The sequence below is a fragment of the Panthera onca genome, chromosome B1, assembly GCF_046562875.1.
Source record: "Panthera onca isolate mPanOnc1 chromosome B1, mPanOnc1 haplotype 2, whole genome shotgun sequence".
Taxonomy (NCBI): Eukaryota; Metazoa; Chordata; class Mammalia; order Carnivora; family Felidae; genus Panthera; species Panthera onca.
The window spans coordinates 73,637,291-73,647,234 of record NC_138342.1 but is presented as its reverse complement, the minus strand read 5'-3'; the positions used below and the strand labels follow the sequence as shown (position 1 = coordinate 73,647,234).

The 9,944-nt window shown below is 43.8% G+C and overlaps 1 protein-coding gene across 2 annotated transcripts in view; it reads left to right on the top strand.

The window, feature by feature from the left end:
• The first annotated feature begins 1,458 nt into the window (after positions 1-1,458).
• The window catches only part of GPRIN3 (GPRIN family member 3), a 66,888-nt gene continuing 58,402 nt past the window's right edge, over positions 1,459-9,944 (top strand). The window contains exon 1 of one of the 2 annotated variants that reach the window (XM_060654643.3): positions 1,459-1,834. The gene's annotated coding sequence lies outside the window, so the exon portion shown is untranslated. The other variant, XM_078445908.2, reaches the window with a different exon arrangement.

The following is a 9,944-nucleotide window of genomic DNA, read 5'->3' as shown; positions in this document are numbered from 1 at the left end:
GGTGTAAAACTTTAAGCTTTTCTTAATGAGGGTGAGAACTGGAATGGAAGATATCTGTCCTTGGTGCACCAACGCCTTCGATATTATACCATAGCCACCCCTGTTGTTTTGGAAGGGGATGGCCACCCAGCACATTGTCACAACCATCTCTCCACAACCAAATTGAACATGATGAACTGATTACAGTATTCTCTGACTAGGAGCCAAGATACAACCACAGAGTCCTTCTTAACCCACCTTCAGAGAGCTGCCATGGGGCGCCTGGATGGCTCAGTTGGTTAGGCATCTGACTTCAGCTCAGGTCATGATTTCACGGTCCTTGGGTTTGAGCCCTGTGTCGGGCTCTATGCTGACAGCTCAGAGCCTGGTGCCTGTTGCGGATTCTGTGTCTCCCTCTCTCTCTGCCCCTCCCCTGCTTGTGCTCTGTCGCGCTCTGTCTCAAAAATAAAAAAGAATTTAAAAAAAGTTGTTATCAACCAACTAGAGCTAGGGTGAAATAATTTAATTCAAATCCCTGGTCTAGTAGGTTAGAAAGTTTGGTTCCTTGGCCAACAGCATGGACATCACTGTGAGCTTCTTAGCAATGCCCACATAAGACCTACATAATCAGAATCTTCATTACAACAAGATCCTTGGGTGAGTCCTGTGTACTAGTTCAGAGGACATATTTTGGAGTGGGTTGAATCCTGGCTGTGCAGGTTACTAGGGTGTGGCCTCAACCAAAGTGTCTAAATCATGGAAGCCTGTTTTCTTGCCTATACAGTGGAGAACAATACCCACCCCCCTGAGTTGCTGTGGAACTCAGAGAAGGCACATATAAGGCCTTTTACATAGTGCCTGCCAACAATATTCAGTTAATAACAGTTATTTTCCTTGTATCATTTGCAGCATCTCTAGCTGTTAACCATACTACACATCCATATAGTACTACCGGAGCCACTTGGCAGGGACGATTTTCAAAGCCATCCACGCCCATCAGTGGGGGTGGGGGAGAGGGAAGAAGGACAAGAAAACCGTCCGCAATGCCATCTCCAAATACGCAGGATACTGTCCGTTTTGCAACACATGTGAAACGTCGGGGAGTTCCTTGTTCTCAGATTTTCGCTGCACGTGGCTTTATTAGAAACCGTCTGCTAGAGTCTAGACACATACATGGAGTCTGGTGACCTGTGGGAAGGAGCAACGGCCAGAATTCCTGCCGAGTCGCTCTGGGCCCTAGTCCTCTACCTTAGTCTCCTTAACTTTCCACCTGCCGCTGGTCACCTTGCAGCAGAACGCTGACCCTCCAGCCGCTGCCCCGCTACCCCCCACCCCCCTGCCGCGCTGCAAGTAGCCGCTGCAAACCCTTCCCGGGGGACCTGGAAGGCTGGGCTGGGGTGCGGCGGGGGCGGAGCTCGGCGCCCTGCTGCCGCCGCCACCGCCGCCGCTGCCTGCGAAGCTGCAGCCCCTTCCCCGGATGCTCCGGCCCGGCGGCGCTGCCCTCCGTGGACAGGTGGGCGCATCCCGGGCCTGACGGAGGAGCAGTCGGGCACGTGAACTCCCACCTCCAATTTGGCTCCGTGCCGGGCGGCGGCGGCTGCAGCCCCGCGGTGGGGGCGGCCCCCGCGGTCTCCGCCCGGCTCCTGCGCGCCGCCTCTGCTCTTTGCATAGTAATTTCAGTTCCTGCGAGCACCCAGCTAGCTCCCGGAACGGGGCGAAAAAGGACCGCCGCTCCGGAGCCCGCCGGAGCTATCCGTGTGGCGCCGAGAGCCGCCGCTTGGGATATGCGACGGGAAACCCCCGCCACAGCGCAGGCAGCGGCCCCGCGGCGCCGGGGTGAGCCCAGCGAGAGCAGGTAGGCGACCGGCGGCCGCGGGAGGAGACGCCCCCCTGCGCCACCTCTGCCCGGCGTCCAGCCCGGGAGACCGGAGCTTTGTGGTGTGCTCGGTACCGCCGGGGGTATGGATTCGGTCCCACATTTTGCCCGCTGATCGTTTGCCTGTTGCTCTTGTCCCCATCCCGTCCTGCGCTCCAGGAGGGGCCGTCTTTCTCGCAGGTGATGAATTTCTCTGCAAGGTCATTGCTCCCTTAGGCTCTGGCTTTGAAGGTAAATGGGAGACGAAGCCTGTTTGTTCTTGTTCTTGGGCTGGGAGGCGTGGGGATTATAATCCATCAGGTCTGCACACTGTGAATATCCAAATAGGGGTGTGTGTGTGTGTGTGTGTGTGTGTGTGTGTGTGTGTGTTTGGCAATACTATACTTGTATTTTTCTCATTTTCCCATGTCTATTTTCTTTAGAGTCAAAACGCTGTAGTTTTCATATATTTCATATGTGTGTGTATATACATGTATGTGTGCGTTTATCCACATACACACTTGCATATATAGTTTATCTTGAGACAAGTGGAGAGAGAAGGAGGGGAGGCAGAGGTTGATAAAGGGAAATCATTGTAGAGACCTGTTCAGCATGTAGAGGTGAACTTTGGAACCACATTAAGTCAGGGTACAGACTAGAGGCTATAAAGGGTTCTGTAGAGATGGATCTTAGGAAAAAATCTGAAGAACACTGCCAGCCGATATACACACAACAGATTTTCACGCTATCCAGGCAGATCTAAAAGATAGATGCAAAATTTCAGACACAACAGTGGACTATAAAAGAGGGGGTGCAGGGGAAGAGGGGTTCTTGGACACTGGGAAGTGAATTTTGGGTGGTGGGAAGGCAGCAAACAGCCGTCGGGTTTGAAGGGCCTCCTGGAGAAGCAGTGGGAGAAATCTCTGCTTGGAGTGTAGGCAGTTCAAGGTTAAGATGATGTGAATGTCCAGAAAGCAGCAGAGGCGGTGGGGAAAAGGCAAGGGTTGGAGGAGGAGGGGAGAAAGCAGCTCAGAGTCACCGAGAAGCAAGCACCTTTTATTAAGGGGATCTTCCTGTTAAAGCAAACCTGGATATGCTCCATGGCAATATTTTTCACAACACATTTGTGAAAGAACCATCAGTCCGTGTCTTCATTTTATTTTTGCGGGGAATCTGGGTCATGATAGGACTGAAAGAAACTGAAGTGTTTACAACCCCAGCAAGATTTGGGGAGAGAGTTGATTAAGGCTTAGTCTCATGAAATATTTACACATCTCTCGCGTGGGCTTTTGTTTGCTCTTGTTGGTGCTGCTGCATATTTTACTTTGATAATGCTTTGAGTGTACTTCTCTTGAATGTGCTTATTTTCCAGTTATAAACTATTCTTTCTTTTCCATTGTGTTCACCATTGGCCTGCCCTGAGCCTGGGAATAAAGACACATGAGTCACAGCATAAAGAAGAAAATCTGCTCTGTTGCTATCTGCGAATGACAGGAGTTTGTATTAGAGAATGTTCTTTAAATAGAATCACCAAGAGCACTTTTTAAGTTTTTATGTGTTGGGTGGGGGGCGAGGAAATGGGTTGTTGATTCATAAACAGGAAAAAAGAGTAGTAATCGCCATTGCAAGTCTAGATGTTATATCACTGGGATTTATTTTGGAAACAGAGCAGAGGAACTCACGCTGAGCCACGTACAGTGTGTTGTGGTGTGGTGAGGCTTCACCTAATCATTAACTAGACTTTTATGAAAATGATGAGAAAAAAAAAAAAAAAAAAGCATGGCTTCATATGGGAAGTGGAGGCCTGAAACATGACCTGAATCGGATCAGTCTCAACTGGAGGTTGGGGTGAGGTCCAACAAGCCATTTTGAAATTTGGGTATTTTTTAATTGCCTCAATACACTTGCCTTAATTATTTGTCCCTGCAACATTGTCTTGACTGTGCCTCAGATATACTTATGGGATATAGGTCTCCTTCACTGTATGAATTCCCAGTCAAAAAACCTACAACTTATGGGGGAGCATTAAAATGTCCGTCATGGAATCCAAAATCATAAAAGATTGGGAGTCAGGACACACAGTTCCAGCCCCAGCTCACGCGTGAGTTCTTTCAGTGCTAGCAATTTCTGCCCTCTGTGCACTCATTCATTGATTCATTCATGCAATCAACCTTGTTTATCTAGAACTCACCATGGTCCTCGTCTGTGGAATAGAAGACTGAGCGAGACACAGCCTCTGCTGGCAGAACTGGGCAGGGAGTGAGTACCACCTGGTTCAGTGCTTGACAGGGCCTGTAGACCATGCTGCGGAAGTCAGGTTGTGGAGGTAGAGAGGACGAGGACTGTGTGCAGGGACCTGAAGAACAAGAGGAACTAGTTTGGTAAAGAGGAGAGAGAGGAGCAGTCCTGGTACAGGGGCCAAAACATGAAGAGGCCCAGGAATAACAGGTAGCTCTGGGTGGGTGAAAAACTGAGAGAAGATGGAGACGGAAAGATGAGTGTGAAAGGAAGCAGACCCACCCTCACACTGAAGTCCGGCAGGGCCACTAACTCATCTGGTCATGACCGTAAACTGTTTGACCTGGGTAAGTTAGGTACATGCATATCCAGGGAGGCTCTATGTTGTTCACATCACCCAATGTTATACCCTTCAAATATCTAGAAACGCTATTCACTAATTTTTTTTAACGTTTATTTATTATTGAGAGACAGAGCGTGAGCAGGGGAGGAGCGGAGAGAGAGAGGGAGACACAGAATCTGAAGCAGGTTCCAGGCTCCAAGGTGTCAGCACAGAGCCCGACGCAGGGCTCGAACTCACAAACCTCGAGATCATGACCTGAGCCGAAGTGAGATGCTTAACCAACTGAACCCCCCTATTCGCTAATTTGTAAGAACCTGATTAAAAAGGAGACGTACCCTTGAAAAAGTCATAATCCTCTATGTCTCAATTTCTTCATCCATGAAATGTCTACCCCCTACTTTGCCTATTGTGAGAATAAAAGGGAATGAGAGAACGGAGATTGGAGTTTTATAGGAGGCAGGAGATCTTATTTTTATGACAACAGTGCTCAGGGCAAAAAGATGGAAAGTACTGTATATGCCAGGGATTAATTGTCCCCAATGACCCAAAAGGCAAAAGTATGATGGTTTGAAAAAGTGGATGAAAAAAAAAAAATAATTCCGAAACATGTACTAAAGAGAGCCAAAAGGTCTCACACAATTTTTAAATTATGTCTTAAGTGAGGGAAATGTATATAGCAACCCCATGGTAATCAGTAAGTGCCCTTCTAGAACTGGTCACAACCCATTGTGAAGTCAGTTTACTGGGTCTGATGGCATTTTTATTTTCAAAAAATGAAGTAGAGTAAAACAGAATAGAAGGGTAAGTATAGTTCATGGAACTTTTTGATTAAATATATGTTTATATGTATATATACACATCCGACTATGATGTAGATTGTATATCTTATTATGCATCATGGTCCAAAAAGTCCAAAAGCCAGTGCTTTAAGTGACACAAAGAAGAGATGCTTCCTGTTTGTCAGACCCCAAGAGTCAACAGGAAATCTGATACACAAGCATTTACACAATATTCTGAAAGGCAGAACTGCCTTGAGAAAGGCAAGACATTATGACTTACCATTAATTCATGACACTAAAGTCAGATGAGAAAGAGATCCTTGGGGACTGCATTAATCTAGAAAGGCTTCAAGGAGAAGGTGGAATGTGAGCTAGTTTATGAAAGATGAATGGATCTGGGTGGGCAGTGCAGAAGGAGTGGTGATATAGAAGGAAGAAGTAAAGAATGAGGCAGGGTAGTGTGAGCTTTATTTAAGAAACATTTAGAAAAGAAAATGAGTATCGAGGTGGGGGGAGAGAATCACAGCAGGATTTCTGTTTAGACTAAAATATTAGCCGAGAGTTGTTATTTTGAATATAAGATTTCTTTTCCTAATACTACTCCATTAAGAAAATCTAGTCAGCATGGCCATAACATCATAAATCTGTCATTTCCTGCCTTTAAAAAACTCTCATTTGCAATAATTTACTGGCTAGGCCTTGTTTCAGTTGAATTCAATGAAGTATTGAAATTACGCGATATACCACATTGTAGCATGAGCATTTCGTTTCCCAGAACACAAGTACCATCATTGGCACAGAGGGGCAAGGGTGATCAAGTGACTGTCACAAATCCAGCAAACCTTTCTATTCTCTCCTACAAGTCTCCTTTCCTGTGTGCCTCGTAGGTATAAACCCCCGTGTTAGAAACCAACAGCTTCTTGAAGATGAATCAGACCACTTGGTACTCATAACCCCAAAAGAAAGGGCAGAACCTGCCAGATTTTATTTTTCAGTTGCTCTATGACTTGTTCAGCATTTTAGTAAAATGTTTAAGTACGTTTGCATGCATTTTGAGAAATTACCATCAGTGTGTTTTGCTGCAACCCGAGCTATTAGGAGATAAAATCAGAGGAGAATGTCTTCATTTGTGTTTTTTAAAATGTTTGGTGGGCTTCTTTCAGCTCTTGCTACCTTTCCTATGGAATAGAACAACATTATGATATTAATACCCTTTTGAAAACAGTTATACCTTCAACCAGAAGAACAGTGCCAGTTAAAACAGAGACTCGGGTACCCAAATTAGTTGATTTGGAGTTCAGTCAAATATGGAGATTCACTTTTCTATAAAGATGTCCTGAACTCCTTTTTCATCTTCCTTCATCAGAATCTTTAGATTAGTGATAAGCTAGCTTTGTTGCATAAGAGTCAAGTCCGGAATAACAAAAACATTTAGAGGCTGCATTTGAATTGAAAAGACTTTATTGAATTTCATGGGGGAAAATGTATATGAGCTTACAATTTAGATTACTTACTGTCTTGAATGCCAGTGAGAAAAATTTTCACAGCTTTTTATTTGGGCTTATTGGAGTTGCCAGCACAATAACAGCTTTCTGATTTTTCATGTCTATAATTAGATCATCGGTTTTATTTTAAAGCTGGCAGAATAATTGGGGGCCTGAATTATTATTACCAGGTAATAATAACGGACCCTTAGCTGGAAGGCTAAATGCTGTGACCTATTGAATCTGAATCCGAATCTAAATGTAGGGCTTGGAAATCTATATTTTATGATGGTCCTAAAATGATTCCAATAGCCAGGCTTGAACACCACTGTTCAGTCTTGCCCTTACTTACAGGGGAGAAAAAAGATAACAGGTGAGCCCCAGATGAGTGAATAATGTGTCCTCATGATTGTTAAAGCTGGGGCTAAAACCTGGACCTCTTCTTTCTAATTCTCTACCGATTTTCTGCTGAGGGGGGAAGGAATGGGGTCTGAAGAGAGGATATGAATGGCTCCAGAGTGGTGGGGGGAAGGGAATCTAATTATTCCTGCAGCCCTTCCTCCGAAATTGAGAGTCAATGCTGTGAGCCTTTCTAAGTGACAACGCAGTGATCTCTGTCCCAGAGGTCTGATGTGGCAGAAAAATTGTGGGCATCAGCTGTGCAATCTGAGGCAGGGAGCCTTCTTGGACTTACTTACACACCAGATTCCACTTAAACATGTTAATTCTTGGGTCTTAAACCCGGTGGATACCGAAGCCAACCCTACTGCTTTAGTCAGTAGTCACAGCTTGTGACACTTGCAGAACCAAGCAAACCTTGAAAAAACTCAAGGCTAGAGGGTAACAGTTCACAGTCACAGGCACCTCCAGGGACCTCAGCACTCTTGCTAATTCAGTAACAGACAGCTGGACAGAGAGCTCCAGTGCTCCTTAAAAGATCACATTTCCATCTACTAATTTTCTGGAGAAAAGGAGTTGCAGAGGATCCTTTTTTAAGCCTGAATTGCAAATTGTCCAGCAAAGTGGAAGATCTAGTTCAAGGGGAGTAATCAAGATGTTTTATGGGGATAGACTCTTGATTGTTTTTTCAGCATATTGATTTCTAAATAGTCTAAAATTAAAACAATCATATTGTGTCTATGGGAGACTCTTCTCTTTTTTATAATGTACAACTTTGGGTAAATTAAATGCTTGAGGGAGCTAAACATTTGTGTTCACTATATTTTCTGAGTAATCAGAGCATCTTTTTTTGTTTCAATTCTTGTTGACAATTTTTTTTCTAAAATGTTATAGTCTGTGCCTATGTGTCTGCCTTAATAAGTACACTATAGCAGATATCATCGGGATTCAGAATTTTGCATCAGCTCCAGATTTTTATCCCAAATCATGTCTGTGTAGGACAGGACTGCTGAATATAATATAGACATTTTTAATCATCTTTCTTCTTTTTTAGTCTGATATGAATTTGCTTTCTCCTGATACACTTCTCAAAAATTGTTGTTCAAGGGGCACCTGGGTGGCTCAGTCAATTAAGCGTCCAACTTCGGCTTAGGTCATGATCTCACAGTTCATGAGTTCAAGCCCCACAATCAGGTTCTCAGCTGTTAGCACAGAACCTGCTTCAGATCCTCTGTTCCCCTCTCTCTCCGCCCCTACCCCGCTCTCTCTCTCAAAAATAAACATTAATTTTTTTTAATTGTTCAAAATGCAAGATATAATTGATTCATCATGGAGTCCACTTTGTTGGACTTTGGTCATTGCCTTTGCCATTACATCATTTTGGAATGCTCAATCCTTCATCCTAAATTAGCTTCTCAATCCCCTCAAAACATGGTTTAGAGATCAATTATTTCAGTAAACCCTCCGTGATTCTTATGCCCTGTCTCTAACTACTTTCTTATACAGAGCATGAATTTTTAATTTACACTTGGTAATATTTTTTTTCTAAGCACGGCTTTCTTTGAATACTACAAATTATTTCTCCTTGAAAAATACAGGTAAAAATGAAGCAACTAGAATTTTAATGCTAATGAGGATTTTAATCAGTGCGAAGGTTAATAAATGGATATGCATTTTCCCTTGCATCCTTGAATGAGTAGAAATTGCTTCTGACAAATGAGTGTGGAGGTTTGGTCTTGTTTTCATGTTGAACATGTTCCGAAAGCAGTCACCGAACAGAAATCTGTCAATGTCAGGGTTAGGGGCTGAGCTCTCATTAAGTGAAAATGCCTATGCAATCTCCTTTCACATGGGGATGATTTTGTGTCTACACGTATAGATACTCAGAGCAGAAGAATCCTTTGCCATGAGCATCTGAGAGACCCGATACATTTCACTTAACGTGGCCAGACCTCAGGTTTGAAGATGTATATACCAGGTCAGAAATTAAAAACTGGCACAGTTTGTGGGCCCAGCAGGAAGATCATGTTTTATTTGACTCGCAGGTATTTATTTTTCATTAAGGCAATATTTAAAACTTAAGAGATATATTATAAAAAATGAGACACTGATACATACTCTCTGGGTAGAAGCTAAGTAACAGTATGTGCTACATCTTTATTTCATTATAGTCTCCACTACTCCCTACTGTCTCTCTGACACTGAGGCTTCATAGAAGCCACTTGTGCTCAACAACTTCAGTTAATAGGGATTGAGTTTGTGATGTTTTCTAAGTATCCCTGGGCCCTCCAGTGCTGTGACTGTACTCATGAAACTGATGTGACTCTACAAAGTAGAGAGATCATTGTGGTCAATGTCGTTGACTCCCGTAAACTATCACGAGAGTCTAAAAAGTTTCCATCATCAAAACATGCAGATGCTGCAAAAGGTTAATGAATACAAACTGGGTTGACGTGGTCTGTTAGTAAGAGAAGAGTGAATTTTTCAGTTTGCTTATTTTTTACCGTACCACTTTTGGCAGCAAGCAAACAAAATCAACCCCCCGTAGAACAGTTCATTTCTTCTTTAACCAATAACTACAATTTTACATCAGATTGCTTTATGTGTGTTTAAATACACCATATCTTTATGTTACATACGACTCTTTAGGTATATGCCAAACTTGCCTAGCCTCCTGAAAGCCCAAAGCATATCTCAGTCTTTCAGGTAATGGTGAGGTCTATTTCGTAGGCTTGGCAATTGAGAACCAACTGTCAGAAGTAGTATCAACTCTTATCCCAGTTTGTGTCTGTGTCTGTACAGCTGAGAAATGTGCATCTAACAATGGCAGTTGGCTGTGCTTTTAACTCATCCCTGAGATCACTACG